Source organism: Cebus imitator, unplaced genomic scaffold (assembly GCF_001604975.1).
Source record: "Cebus imitator isolate Cc_AM_T3 unplaced genomic scaffold, Cebus_imitator-1.0 Scaffold87, whole genome shotgun sequence".
Classification (NCBI taxonomy): Eukaryota; Metazoa; Chordata; class Mammalia; order Primates; family Cebidae; genus Cebus; species Cebus imitator.
The window spans coordinates 2367919-2383888 of NW_016107402.1; the positions used below are offsets into that span (position 1 = coordinate 2367919).

A 15970-nucleotide genomic window follows, 5' to 3' on the forward strand; every position below is an offset into this window, starting at 1 on the left:
AAGAAATAATGGAGATTTAAATATTCCAAATTATTTTTTTAAATGAAAGGTCTCATAGAGTACCCAATAGTGAAGAATAAGGGAAAATTCACACATAGGTATCATGGCAAAAATAAGAATATGAAAGACCAGTAAGAAGAGCAGGGAGAAATAACAGATGATGTACAAAGGAACAAGAATCAGGCTGGCATCATACTTCTCAACAGCAATACCCGATAAAGGAAGTCAAAGAAGTGATGTCATTAATAATTTTAAAAAAAGAACTCTTTCAATCCAGAATTTTAAAGCCAGCCAATTTTTCATTCAAACATGAGGTCATAATAAAAATATGCTTAGGCAAATAAAGCCTTAGAAGGTGGAATACACAAAGACCCACTTTGAAAATACTCTTGCAGGAAATAAATAATAAAAGAAATGTTCAGGAGATGCTGCAAGAGCTGGGGAAGTCAGGCTTCAGTGCAAGAAATAGAAACAGTACTGGGCATTTTAGGCAGAAGTGGATTTTATACACCTAGTTTTTTTTTTGTTTGTTTGTTTGTTTTTTTAATATCGGAAATGCTAGAGGCTCCCAAAATGCTGCAGAACTGGCCAGACTGGGGAGCTACAGCATCTACCATAACCAGTAAAGTGGAGGAACCTCAAGGCTGCTCTGAAGATTGAAGCTGAACTTGACAGGGAAATGTTGAATTCAAGGACATATACATCCTGGATCCAGGGACCTGGAAACTGATACACTGTAACTACCCAGATATTGGAACCCAGAGTCTGGGTACCAGTGTCACTGCAACACTTGTTCATCTTTTCAACAAGGAGTGAGCCCTGGGGGCTTGGACAGTTTGGGAGGTGACACTGTCCAGCTAGAATTTAATGACACTGATCTAGTTTATCTAATTTATGTCATTGTTACCTTCGATTAATGGCAAGTGACACTGGTTTTCCATTTTTAGAAATGATAGAAGATTTTGTGTGTGTGTGTGTGTGTGTGTGTGTGTGTGTGTGGTGTGTAGACAGAATCTCACTCTGTCACCCAGGCTGGAGTGCAGTGGTATGATCATGGCTCACTGCAACCTCCACCTCCTGGCTAAATCAATCCACCCACCTCAGCCTCCCAAGTAGCTGAGACCACAGGTGTGCACAAACATGCCTGGCTAATTTTTTTTTTTTTTTTTTTTTTTGGTAGAGTGGGGTCTCAGTATGTTGCCCAGTGATAACAGTTAGGCTTTGCATCCCCACCCAAATTTCATCTTGAATTGTAATCCCCTTAATCCCCAATTGTCAAGGGAGAGACCAGGTGGAGGTAATTGAATCATTGTGGTAGTTTCCCCCATGCTGTTCTCATGACAGTGAGTGAGTTCTCACCAGATCTGATGGTTTTATAAGGGGCTATTCCCCCTTCGCTCGGCACTCCTCCCACCTGCTGCCTTGTGAAGAAGTCCCTTTGCTTCCCCTTCTCATTCCTCCATGATTGTAAGTTTCCTGAGGCCTCCACAGCCATGCTGGACTTGGGAGTCAGTTAAACCTCTTTCCTTTATAAATTACCCAGTCTTGGGCAGTTCTTTATAGCAGTATGAAAATGGACTAACACTCCCAGGCTGGTCTCTAACTCCTGGGCTCAAGATCCTTCCACTTCAGCCTCTCAAAATGCTGGGTATGGCTATTTCTGACATAGCCTAGTGGTCTAAGCAGTCACGGGGCCCACCCAGGTTCAAGAGAGTGGAGAAATGGGCTCTGCCTCTTTGTGTGGGCAGTGTTTGGGTCACACGGCAGGAGAGAATGTGGCATGGGAGATATTATGGGGCTGTCTTTGGAAACTGCAATTTGCATAGCTGGGAAGCACTGGTGAGTTTTGGAGGCAGGAAGTTGCTCATTCTGCCTTGTCGGGGAAGGGAGAAGGAGACAGGTGCTGGTGGAATAAGACGGAGGCAAGTTCATGGAAGACCTTGACTGCCACAACAGATAATTAGAACTTTATTCTGTAGCAGGTGGGAAATGATCCTTGATATTGGAACAATGGAGAAGCCACGCAGAAAGCAAAGGTCTATAATTCCGATTCCTCAGCAAGTGGCTCCCCAGGGAAGAGGCTGGAGGCTTCTATTCCTTCACCGTAACATATTCCAGCCCCACAGTGGCATAAGAAACACACCGCCTGGAATCTACTAAGCATTTATTATACAATTGTTGTATGCTGGGTACAAGGCCAGGCCAGGCACTGCGGAGGTGCATCTGTGATTCATGAATCTGAATCCTGGAAATTCCAGTCCACAGTTTCTAGATCCCCTCTTGGGTACTTCATGGCCCAAAAACCCTTTGCTGGGACAAATATCTCAGTTTTTGACTAGAAAAATATCCAAGTTCAAGCAATGTAAAAGTACCAAGGAGGCTGTGACTAGTCCCTTGAATCTTCAAGGAGCTGAGGGGGCTGTGATGGCCCAGGCCCCGAGCTCAGGGAGTCAGACCCCAGAGAGTTAAGTGTATGTTTGAAGCCAACCTATCCTCAGATACCTGCTGAAGTCTGTTTCTTCCGTGCAGCCTATATGCACGCATGCATTCACTCATTTATCCATTCAAGTGCCTTCTAAATGGCAGGCCTCATGGTGTGTGCTGGCAGGATAGCCATAACTAAGGCAGATCTGTCCCCAGGAAGCACCTAGAATAGAAGGAAGCCAGAACTGGCTACTGATGCCAACACTTTCATGGGGTAAGTGCTGTAACTAAGACACCTATGAGATGCTGTGAAGATTCACAGAGGAGCCTGGCCTCCTTGAGATAGGAGGAGAAGCTTTGGGCAGGTCTTGGAGAGAAAGGAAACTGACATTATCAGTTCCCACTACGGCCCAGGCATTCTGTTAGGGGATAGTGTGCACTGCTAAGCGACTTACGCGCACAAAACCCTTCACAGGCCTGTCTATAAGGTATGGCTAAGTGATTGACACTTACTATTAACAATTATCATCTCCTTTGAGTGTCGCAACAAGGAACTAGAGAGGAGTTGCGGAACCTCCTTTACAGTTGAGGGAACAGGCTTGGAGGCTAAGTCGTGAGCCGGGGGACACAAGTGAACTGGAATTCAACCCCCAGTTTAATTCTAAAGCCCATATCTCTGTCTACCCTACCACCTTTCTCGTTCATGGAGGAGGGAAGGAGTGGAGGACATTTCCAGAGAGGGGACACATCTTGGGGAAAACTCAGTAGTCTCAAGGAGCCAGGGTGTGAAGTATGTGGGTGCCCAGATGGGGTGGGAGAGGTGGCAGGAGAGAGGCGACGGGGGCTGAATACCAGGTGGGGCAGGAAAATGGGCTTGATTCTGTTCATAGGGAGAATTGACTGAGGGTTCTGTGACACCCTGGCCACACTAGAATCTCTCCTTCCGGGTCACACTCCCACGACTGCTTGTCACCTAATTAGGCACCAGCTTCCAGGCAGGGCTGCGCCTGGAACATGGGGCAACTCGCAGCCCAGAGCTTCCTCCTTGTCATGGCCTCCTTCTCAGGCTGTGGTGTTTGCTCAGAATCTGAGCCCCGAGGCAGAGAGCAGAGAAATATTTATTCATGTCCCTGCCAACCCTGCCTCCTGGAGGCCCCCGGGGCACCTCACGGAGAAGCTGAGTTACATAAATCGGAGTTGACACAGCAGCAAAGAGAAGGAAACAAGTTCTTGTTGTTCCTTTTTCTCCATCTTAGACACATTCAGGAACTGGATGGCTTGACATTCCCCTCTCTTCTTCCTCCCTCGCCTTACTGGCCTGGGGTCCCTGGGGACCTTGGTGGTGCTAGATCCATTGCTGATTTTCACTTCGATTCTGGTGCGACTGGGTGTTTGAGGAGATCTTCTTAGAGGTGGAGGAGGGGAAAGAAGGAAATATATGAAAGGGCTGCTTTGTGCCAAGCACTGCCAGAGGCTTTATATTTATTATTATTATTATTATTAAACAGCAACCCCATGAAGAGGGTCCTGTTCTTACCTCTGCTTTACAGAAAAGGAGATGTAGGCACAGAGAGGTTAAGTAAGTTCCTGAAGGTCACCCAGCCGAGCCAGGTCAGTCTGGCTCTGATCACTACCGGTTCATATTCAAACCTCTCAGACTGAGTCCATAACGTAGGGATCCTTGTTGTTGTTGTTAGAGATGGGGGTCTCGTTATATTGCCCAGGCTGGACTCAAACTCCTGGGCTCAAGAGATCCTCCTGCCTCAGCCTCCAAGTAGCTCCGAATAAGCCTTCCAAGTAGCTAGGACTACAGGTGTGTGTTACCATACCCAGCTCATAGCGTAGGGGTTCTTGAGAGCCCACTGTGTGCTAGTTTCTTACTGTGGAGGAAGTTCTTCTACCGTTTAATTTCCAGTGTATATTTTTTTCTTTTGGAGACAGAGTCTCAATCTGTCGACAAGGCTGGAGTGCAATAGTGAGATCTTGGCTCACTGCAACCTCTGGGTTCAAAAGATTCTCCTGCCTCAGCCTCCCCAGTAGCTGGCATCTGCCACCATGCCCGGCTGATTTCTGTATCTTTAGTAGAGATGCGGTTTCACCATGTTGGTCAGGCTGGTCTCAAACTCCTGGACCTCAGGTGATCCACCCGCCTCGGTCTCCCTAAGTGCGGGATTACAGGCATGAGCCACCATGCCTGGCCCCAGTGTATTTCTTGAGTCTAGGCTCCACTCCGGCCCTCCCTGGGCACTAGACTTCACTGTGCTGAGACCGTCACTCTCCCACCCACTCACTGAATCTTACGCTTTCCTTCCCTAATGTGCCCATTCCCACCCCCTACTCCCTAGACTTCACTCCCCTTGTTCTTCCAGCTAGACTGGCATTCTTCCCTTCCCACCTCAGAAAGTCCCAGTAAAATAATAATAATAACCATGTTCATTGATTGAGCAGCAGCAGTAAAGTGAAGTGGTCAAAAGCATGAACTCTGGTGTAATTGAACTAAGTTCCACCTAGCTCTGCCGCTTTCACTGGCTATGTGACCTCAGGATACTTTGTCTCTCTGGGCCTCAGTTTCTCTACCTGTAAAATGGAGATAACAATGCCCACCTCCTAGAGCTGCCATGGAATGAAATTAGTTATACAAATAAAAATTTAAACTATACAAATAAAAACTTATTTATAAAGTTTTTAGAAAAGTGCTTGGCACATAATAAGTGTTCATTAAATGCTCCTCTTATCTTCAAGCCCTCAATACATGGAGCAGACTCTGAAGTCAGATTCTCTGGGGTCATGTCCTTCCTTAGTTGGTGACCTTTAATAGTTTAGTTAACATCCTTGGGCCTCAGTTTCCTCACTTAAAAAATTTTTTTGAGGCAGGGTCTTGCTCTGTGACCCAGGCTGGAGTGCAGTGGCACAATCACTGCTCACTGAGACCTTGAACTCCTGGTCTCAAGTGATCCTCCCACGTCAACCTCTAGCTGGGACTGCAGGTGTGAGCCACCACACCTGGCTAATTTGTGTGTGTGTGTCTGTGTGTAGAGACAGGGTCTCCCTATGTTGCCTAGTCTGCTCTTGAACTCCTGAGCTCAAGCAGTCTGCCCACCTTGGACTCACAAACTGCTGGGATTACAGGCGTAAGTCACCGTGCCCAGCCTAGAAATTTTAACAAACAGTATACTTTTTGCTTAGAGTGGAGAGGCAATCAAACACACAAAGTTAGACCCCGTCTCTCCAAAAAAAATATTTTAAAATTAGCCAAGTGCAGTGGCATGCCCCTGTAGTCCCAGCTGCTTGGGAGGTTTAGATGGGACGATCCCTTAAGCTGGGGAAGTCAAGGCTGAAGTAAGCCATGACTGCGCCACTGCACTCCAGCCTGGGCAACGGAGCAAGACCTTATCTCAAAAAATAAATGCATACATAAATAAACAAATAAACAAGCATAAAGTACTTAGCAGGGGGCTTGGCACTTGGGACTAAATACATACAACCTATTATTGTATTCCTGGGATTCAGATCCAGATCATTCTGACTCCACAGCCGCAGAGTTTAATGACCACATGGTGCCACTCAAATTCCACTGTTCCAGGTGGCCTGCCCTCCCCCGGCCCCTGCCCAGCACCCTCAGCCCCTTAGCTCACGGCACCTGTGTGTTAGTGTCACCTCTGCCTCCTGGGGTTGCAGAACACACATGGGGGAAAGGCACATGCCGGACGTCCTGTGCCCAATCCTTGCTCAGTGCCACAGTCTCTAGCTCATAATATATGATTGATGAATGTCTCCTGAATGAATGGATTAATTAATGTACCAACAAATGAATGAGTTGGTATTGGTAGGAGTTGGCTGTGGGTGGCGGACACTTACCACTCAGTCATAACTGCTCCTTCTGGGTCCCTCGTCTGTGCCCACAGTGGGCATGGGCTTCATGTTCACAGTCATGTTGGATCCTCATCAAACCCCATTCTGCTTCACACCCAGGGACACTGAGACTTATCTTGGAGTTCTCAGCATCCTTGGGCATAAAGCAAAGAGAGAAGGACGGAGTTTGATTTGGTGTTGTCCAATATAATGTGAGCCATATATGTAATTATGAATGTCCTGGTAGCCACATTAAAAAAGTAAAAGGAGGGCTGGGCACGGTGGCTCATGCCTGTAATCCCAGCACTTTGGGAGGCTGAGACAGGTGGATCACGAGGTCAGAAGTTTGAGACCAGCCTGGTAAACATGGTGAAACCCTGTCTCTACTAAAAATACAAAAAAATTATCCAGGTGTGGTGGTGCGCATCTGTAGTTTCAGCTACTCAGGAGGTTGAGGCAGAAGAATCGCTTCAACCCAGGAGGCGGAGGTTGCGGTGAGCAGAGATTGCACCATTGCACTCTAGCCTGAGTGACAGAGCAAGACTTTGTCTCAAAAAATAAAAAGAAATGGGCTAAATTTTGATATTTTATATAACCGAGTACATTCCAAATATGAGCATTTCCACATGTAATCAATAGAAAAAATATATATGGCATAAGCCACCATGCCTGGCAGAAAAAAACTGTGAATGAGCTGTTTTACATCCTTTTATTTTGTCCTAAGTCTTTGTAATCCCATGGGCATTTTGCACTTAAAATACATTGTAACATCAGCTACATTTCAGAGGCTCAAATAGCCACATGTAGCGAGGGACCATCATGCTGGATAGCACAGATCTGGATGCTGGCGGGTAGTGGAAGCCTGGCTGAGGATTGGGACTTCGTTCACCTTAGCTGATGAGCAGCAGTCCAAGGTCGGGGCAGTGGTGAGCATGGTCAGATGTATTTCTAGAAAGTCCTCTGGGGTGGCTGTGTAGCTGATGGCTTTTGAGGGGAGAGAGCTTTTCCATCCTCTCCACCCTAAGGTGGACAGATCACACTGAGGGCAACCCTCCCAGCCCCCAGGAAGTGACTTGAAGGTGGAGATGGGCTGCGTAAACCCAAGAAGGACCCACCCATCCAAGGTGAATGTCAGGTCTGAGGCTCCAACCCCTATCAACCCCTTCCTTCCTGTGCCTCAGGCCTGCTCTTTCCAGAGGCATCAGCAGTCATTGAATTCAGCAGGTTTGGGCTGATCTCAGCACCTACTGTGGTTTGTAGGTAACAGATATGGTTCTGGGCAGCTCAGCAAGGAAGTGAAGAACGTGCTAGCCCTGCCTGGCCAAGCTCCCCCTGCCAGGGCCGGCTCAGGACACACCAGCCCACAGAGGCACACTCGCTTGCACACTTGCTCACACACTCGCTACCCCTCCCCACTGCTCAGTTTCCACATTTCCTCTGACAGTTCAAGGAGTGGGGAGGATGGGTGCTGCGATACCCTGGTTTGGGAAACAGAAAACTGAGTCCCAGTCCTGCCCCAATAGCTCCGTGATTTTGGACGATTTATTCAGTCTCTCAGAGCCTCAGTTTCCCTGGGTGTGAAGCAGAATAGACTTTGATGAGGATCCAATGGGACTGTGAACATGAAGCCCATGCTCAGTGTGGGCATAGAAGAGGTGCCCAGAAGGAGCAACCATGACTGGGTTGTAAGTGTCCACCGCCCATACCCCAGGTCGAGGAAAGCCAGGCCCTGTTCATACACCTCTGTGCCTGTCTACGGGGCAGACCTGGGTCCTCCCAGCCTCCACACCTGAGGTTCCCCTGGGCCCCATCAGCCTTCAGTGACAGGACTCACATCACATTGAAACCAGGAAGTTTGGTACAAACATGAACCCCTGAGCTCAGCTCTGCAGGGGGCAAGGCATTGGTGTCTATGATGGTTAATTTCAGATGTCAGCTTGACTGGGGCTGGGCATGGTGGCTCACACCTGTAATCCCAGCACTTTGGGAGGCCAAGGTGGGTGGATCATGAGGTCAGAAGTTCGAGATCAACCTGGCCAATATGGTGAAACCCCATCTCTACAGAAAATACAAAAATTAGCCAGGCATGGTGGTGTGTGCCTATAATCCCAGCTACTCAGGAGGCTGAAGCAGGAGAATCATTTGAAACTGGGAGGCAGAGGTTGCAGTGAGCTGAGATTTCACCGCTGCATTCCAGCCTGGGTGACACAGCAAGACTCTACCCTCCCCACCCCACACACACAAAGAAACGAAAACAAAAACTTGACTGGACTGAGAAACCTAGAAACTGGTCAGGTAGGGCAGCTACAACTATAATCCCAGAACTTCGGGAAGCCAAAGCAGGAGGCTCTCCTGAGCCCAGGAGATCCAGACCAGCCTGGGCAACATAGTGAAACCCCATCTCCACAAAAAATATAATTAAATTTAGAAAAGAACCCTGGAAACCTAGTAAAGCATTATTTTGGGGCATGGCTGTCATGGTCTTTCCAGGGGAGATTAGCAAGCGTGTCTGAGTGGACTTTGGGGAAGATCTGCTCTCAATGCGGGGGCACCATGCACTCAGCTGGGGACCCAGAGAGGACAAGAACAGAAAAAAGAAGGAAGGTGTCGGTCTAGCTCCTGGAGCTGGGATACACTCATCTCCTGCGTTGGACAGCAGAACTCCAGGCCCCCGGCGCTTGGAATCCAGGACTCACACAGCGGCCCCTGGGTGCTCAAGACTTCAGCCTGGGACTGAGAGTTTGTTTTCTTGTGTGTTTGTTTTTTTTGAGATGGAGTCTCACTCTGTCGCCTAGGCTGGAGTGCAGTAGCACAATCTTGGCTCACTGCAACCTCCACCTCCTGGGTTGAAGTGATTCTCCTGCCTCAGCCTCCTGAGTAGCCAGGATTATAGGTGCGTGCCACCATGGTCAGCTAATTTTTATATTTTTAGTAGAGATGGGGTTTCACCATGTTGGCCAGGCTGGTCTCGAACTCCTGACCTCCAGTGATCCACCTACCTTGGCCTCCCAAAGTGCTGGGATTACAGGCATGAGCCACCGTACCCGGCCAACAGGACTGACAGCTATATCATCAGCGTCTCTGGCGCCGAGGCCTTCAGGCTTGGAGTGAGCCACACTCCCGATGTCCCAAGGTCTCCGTCTTGCAGATGGCCTGTCACAGGACTTCTTAGCCTCTACAATCGCATGAGCCCATTCCCCTCGTAAGTCCCCTCTTCTGCATCTGTATATCCTATTGATTATGTCTCTCTAGAGAACCCCAACATATACCATGTCCCAGGACTCAGCTCCACGGCAGATTCTTCAGAGACAACATCAGGGGCCTGGTAGACATTGGAGACAGTGTCCAGGACAGGTCGACTCTGAGAGAACACTGAACCAGTAGTACCAGGACCACTATGCACAGTAGACAAAACCCATCATAGCTTTTTTTTTTTTTTTGAGACTAGCTCTCGGAGTCTTGGTCTGTTGCCCAGGCTGGAGTGCAGTGGCCTCATCTCGGCTCATTGCAGCCTCTGCCTCCCAGGTTCAAGAGGCCTCGGCCTCCCAAGTAGCTGGGATTACAGGCACCCACCATCATGCCCAGCTAATTTTTGTATTTTTAGCAGAGATGGAGTTTCACCATGTTGGCCAGACTGGTCTTGAACTCCCGACCTCAGGTGGTCTGCCTGCCTCAGCCTCCCAAAGTGCTGGGATTACAGGTGTGAGCCACCATAACTGGCCAAGGCCTGTAATATTTTTAAGGGCCTATTAAGATGTTTTAATTTCTGCTGGGTGTGGTGGCTGACACGTGTAATCCCAGTACTTTGGGAGGCTGAGGCAGGCAGAACTCCTGAGGTCAGGAGTTGAAGACCAGCCTGACCAACACGGTGAAACCCTGTCTCTACAAAAATAGAAAAATCAGCCAGGCATGATGGCGGGTACCTTTAATTCAGCTACTCGGGAGGCTGAGGAATGAGAATAGTTTGAACCCAGGAGATGAAGGTTGCAGTGAGCTGAGATCGTGCCACTGCACTCCAGCCTGGGCGACAGAGTGAGACTCCATCTCAGAAAAAAAAAGATGTTTTAATTTCTTTTAAAATCAAGAAATGAACTTCTAGAGCAGAAAAAAATGTTTCAGGTTTTCCTCTCAGGTTGGAAAAAAAATAAAATTTTTAGAGTCCATGAAAGCTTTTACGCTGGGAGGGCCCCCTAGAAGCCACGATGCGCCCAACTGGGTCTTCATTGGTCCAGACAGGTCTATCAGGCAAGGTGCTGTGCGTCAGTTCTTATTTGATCCTTATAATCCAGAGGAGGGGATGAGGCTCCTAGAGGGTGAATAATTTGTCCACAACAGTGAGTTTAAAGGTGACAGAGGCGAATTGGAACCTAGGTCCATCTGAATCCAAGCCCTTGTTTTCTTCACCGAACCATGCTCATCATTGCATTTAATCCAATCCTCACAGCTTAGGGACAATTGCCCCATTTTTTTTTTTTTTTTTTTTTTTTTTTTTTTTTTTTTTTTCCCTCTGTTACCCAGGCTGGAGTGCAGGGACGCAATCTTGGCTCACTGCAACCTCTGCCTCCCAGGTTCAAGCCAGTCTCCTGCCTCAGCCTCCCGAGTAGCTGAGATTACAGGCGTGTGCCACCATGCCCAGCTAATTTTTTTGTATTTTTAGTAGAGACGTGTTAGCCGGGATGGTCTCAATTTCCTGACCTTGTGATCTACCCGCCTCGGCCTCCCAAAGTGCTGGGATTGCAGGCGTGAGCCACCACATCCAGCCCCAATTGCCCCATTTTAGAACTGAGAAAACTGAGGCCTGGAGAGGAGAAGGAAGTGCCTTGCCCACAGTCACTTGGCCAGTTAGTGGAGTCGAAACTAGCCCCCTCATCCTGATCCTCCCTGTACAGCCGCACTGCCCTGCCCAGAGCTTCTCCTGCCCTCCCTCACTGTCCCCACCATCGACCCTCGTCAGTGCCACCCTGCACACATGGCTCCCCTGCCTGTCCTGTCACCTCCCTTTCTGGGTCCAGTTTCCAGCCACAGAAAGGCCACTTAGGTCTGTGCGGCATCCACATCCCACCTCCCAACAAAGCTGGGGGCTGGCACTGCTGCTCAAGAGGGTGGGAAGAAAAAAGGCAGCGGGCTAAGGCGAGAGCGTAGGTTTAAACGACATCGCAGGTCCGCCAGACAAACGCCCCTCTGTATCTTGGGGCCTATTGTGACTGGCCACTGGCCAGCTCACACCGTGGGCAGCTTGAACGGCTGGGATTGCTTCCCCAACTCCTGTCCTCTCTGGAGTCCAGCAGCTGCCAGGCCCGGGCTTGGTAGGAAAGGGGAGGGGTGTTCCTTCTGGAATGGAGGGTGTGGAGGCAAACAAGCCTCAGGGATGGGGAGGGACCACGTCCTGAAACAAGTGAGAGGCTGAAAGAGTCACAAGGAGGAAGGGGCCTGGGAGGGAGGACTCTGGTCCCCAGGGCAGAGGAAGAGAAAGAATCAGAAGCAAGACCACCGAAAGATCCATTAGGGATAAACTCAGATTTTTAGAGTTTCTAAGGTCTTGTTTTCTTTGTTGGAGTCAGGGGTTCAAGACCAGCCTAGCTGGCCAAATGACCCATCTGAGAGCTTCGTTTTCTATCATAAACTCATCCCCCAAACTCTCCAACAGAAGAGAAGAGTAGATCTCCTTTCCATCTAGACAAACACATCAGAAAATCTAAAGGTTTCCTTTTTTCCTTGGACTACAGAATCTCCCCCACCCCAGTCAGGCTGGTTACCCCCAGACTGTGCCCAGCGGCTCGGACCTGGGCATCTTCCTGCTCCTTCCTGCTGGAAGCCGGAGCCCCTGGTCCCCGGAATCCGTGCCCTCCTCTTGCTCCACCACCCCCTCACTTTAGTGGTGCATCCTCCAGGAGCTTCCTGGCATGGGGTAGGGTGGGTTTTTGGTTTTGTTTTTTTTTTTTTAAAAAAGACTTGCATGCCCCAAAGTGTCCTTTCTCATAACATCCTGTTCTTGTTTTTTATTTGTTTGTTTGTTTGGTTGGTTTTTGTTTTTGTTTGTTTTTGTTTTTTTGAGACGGAGTCTCACTCTATCACCAGGCTGGAGTGCAGTGGTGGGATCTCGGCTCACTGCAACTTCTGCCCCCCGGGTTCAAGCGATTCTCCTGCCTCAACCTCCCGAGTAGCTGAAACTACAGGCATGTACCACCACGCCCAGCTAATTTTTTTGTATTTTTAGTAGAGACGGGTTTCACCGTGTTAGCCAGGATGGTCTCAATCTCCTGACCTTGTGATCCATCCACCTTGCCTTCCCAAAGTGCTGGGATGACAGGTGTGAGCTACCGTGCCCGGCCCCTGTTCTTGTTTTACAGATGCAGTATCTTAGCGGTCTGGGTGTACCGATGTTTTCTCTGCTCTGTGCATTGTCCCTCCTTGCCTTAAATGCTTCCATCTGTTCCTTTGTTTTGTTTGCTGTCTGCTTTTCATGTTTGGGGCTTTTCTCCTCTCAAAGGTCTGCTGATCGTCCTTGGCTATCTCTTCCTAGTTAAGAGTAAGACGCATGCTGGGGGTGGTGGCTCACGCCTGTAATCCCAGCGATTTGGGAGGCTGAGGACAGAGGATCCCTTGAATCTAGGAGTTCAAGACCCCATCTCTACAAAGGTAAAAATTAGCTAGACATGGAGGTGTGCAGCTGTCGTCCCAGCTACTCAGGAAGCTGAGGTGGGCGGATCACCTGGGCCTAGGAGTTCAAGGCTGCGTTGAGCTATGATTTGCACCACTGCACACCAGCCTGACCAACAGACCAAGACAAAACAACAACAACAACAACAATGACGAAGGAAACAAAAGCCCATTCAAAACTCTAGGTGAGGTGGGTGGAGCTTGTCAACGAGCAGCCTCTCCATAGGCCGTTGTATTTGAGGATTCTCTAGCCAATTAGTATCTATAGGTCTATTCCCTTTGGCTGGTCAGTTTTCCAGAGCCGAGGCTGCTTCCCATTTTCAGCCAGAGATTAACCTTTGGCAGAGCTGAGCTTCCCAGACAAATGTGCCTATGAATTGCCTGGGGTCTGGCCCAAGGGGAGGTTCTGGCCAGCAGGCCTGAGTGAGATCCTGCACTCCTATCAAAGCGCCCAGGGCTGCTGGTGCTGCTGATCTGTGGACCACTGTGTGAAGGACAGAGCCTGCAGCAGCACTGCCCAAAACGACTTGACACAGTCCTGTGCTGCCCTATGTGGGAGCCACCAGCCACAGCGGATACTGAGCAATTGAAATGTGGCTAATACGATGGAGGTGCTACGTTTTTTATTGTATTTCAATGTAATTAAATTTTCTTTAACTCGTTATGGCTACATGTGGCTATCACGTCGGGTGGTGCAGGTCTACCTCCTCCTGGCTGTCTCTGCAGAGGGGGCAGAACTCACTCTAATCTACAGGGTGGAGAAGGCTCACAGTGGTAAGGATGGAGGGAAGGGGTGGAAGGGGGCAGAGTGGAGCTACGCCTTCACTTTCATCTTCCTCTTTTTTTTGAGATGGAATCTTGCTCTGTCACCCAAGTTGGAGTGCAATGGTGCAGTCTTGGCTCACTGCAACCTCCGCCTCCCATGTTCAAGAGATTCTCCTGCCTCAGCCTCCTGAGTAGCTGGGACTATAGGCATGTACCACCATACCTGGCTAATTTTTGTATTTTTAGTAGAGACGGGGTTTTGTCATGTTTTGTCAAGTTCCGGCCCGGTCTTGTACTCCTAACCTTAAGTGATCCACCCACCTCAGCCTCCCAAAGTGCTGGGATGACAGGGGCGAGTGCTGCCTACGGAGGTGGAGCCATCTCCTCCTCGGCATCATGGCCGCCCTCAGACCCCTTGTGAAGCCCAAGATCATCAAAAAGAGAAACAAGAAGTTCATCCGGCACCAGTCTGACCGATATGTCAAAATTAAGCATAAATGGCAGAAAACCAGAGGTATTGACAACAGGGTTCATAGAAGGTTCAAGGGCCAGATCTTGATGCCCAGGCCCATTTTCCTATTTTTAGCCTCACCTGGCACCCTGACTTCTGGTGATCTCTGTCACCATGTACTCCTGAGTCTTTTGGGGGTTTCTTCAGTGCAATCAGCTTTAATTCGTTTGCCCAGTCTATAGGTCTGGGCCTTGGCCTTTTCCAGGCTGTAAGTCATACTCAGCCATTGGCTTTCCCAGCTTTCAAACCTGGATTGGACTCTCTCCAGAGTGGTTGTTTTCTCCTCTGTTCCCTTTGGCCTTGAGAGTTGATGCCTCTTGATTCTTGATTTCTTTGCTGTCATGTGTGTGGGGGTTCAGGATGAAGCTGAGATGAATACTCATGCGCCATCTGGTTTGTTTAACCAGCCAGAAGTCCTTCCTTTCTTTTCTTTTCCTTTTTTTTTTTTTTGAGATGGGGTCTCGCTATGATGCCCAGTCTGGAGAGCAATGTTGCAATCTCAGCTCACTGCAAAATCCACTTCCCAGGTTCAAGCAATTCTCCTGCCTCAGCCTCCCAAGTAGCTGGGATTACAGGTGCCTGCCACCGCGCCTGGCTAATTTTTGTATTTTAAGTAGAGATGGTGTTTCACTGTATTGACCAGGCTGGTCTCAAACTACTGGCCTCAAGTAATCGACCCTCCTTGACCTCCCAAAGTGCTGGGATTACAGATGTGAGCGCCTGGGCCCTGCTTTCTTTTGTTTAAAAGATATATCCCAAACTTTGCTCTCAAGATATAGCCGTCCAGAATTCATCCGTCTTACCTGTAAGTTTCCTGCAGGCAGGAAATTCGTGGTGTTTGGTAGCCTATAGAAACCACCCTAAGTTCCTGCACAGCCTGAGAGTCGCTGGGAGAAGTCCAAGGCTCTGTCTGTCTGGGAAAGAGAGCCCAGCTAACCCACCCAGTTCACTTCCTCTAGTCTATAAAGGGATTGATGAGGCTCAGGGAGGGGCCAGACAGCTGAAAGACATCCTTGCAAATCAGAATTGGCCAGGGAGTGGACTCAAGCAGACAGTCTCCTGTAGTAGACGTTTACAAGACTGAAGTCCTCACAAGACAAAAGACCTTCTCAGCCCTTGGCAGGACGGAGCTTTGGAAAGGAAGATTTGAGAATGGTTATGAGTTAACTAAGCAAATAAATCCCCAGATGGGATAAAATTCTGGCTGGAAGGTGAGGAGCTGGAGTGGTCCTTCAGGACAGAATGAACTGAAGTTGCCTTTGGAGTTAGGGTGGATGTAGGTTGGTGCTAGACTTACATGAAATCAGCTTGCTCAGCAGGGAAGGGATCGGGCCTGCCTAGTTGCCTCTTGAGCCCACTCCCTATTCCCCAACCCCAGCTGGCCCAGCGGCTCCAGGACTTTCTCTGTCTGCCTCTCACAGCCCTTCTCAAGTGGTCCTTCCTGATGTGTTGCTGGTGCCGACCACGCTGCACACGTCTGATCCACCCCACTGCCTCCCTCAGTGCTTGGCCTACGTGCCTGCGTGTAAAGGCAGGAGTGGATTCAGAGTGCAAACCTTGGGATCAGACAGATAAGAGCCCAACTCCTATGTAGGAAGCTGAATAATGGCCTCCCAAAAATGTCCTCATCCCAATCCCCCAAACCTGAGAATATGTTAGCTTACATAACAAAAGGAACTTTGGCTGCGACACACCTGTAATCCCAGCACTTTGGGAGGCTGAGGCAGCTGGATCACCTGAGATTGGGAGTTCGAAACC

The 15970-nt window shown here is 49.1% G+C and overlaps 1 protein-coding gene across 2 annotated transcripts in view; it reads left to right on the forward strand.

Moving 5' to 3' along the window:
* The window catches only part of LOC108308673 (non-compact myelin associated protein), a 52488-nt gene that overhangs the window by 8282 nt on the left and 28236 nt on the right, over nucleotides 1-15970 (forward strand). The gene's annotated exons all lie outside the window — the stretch shown is intronic.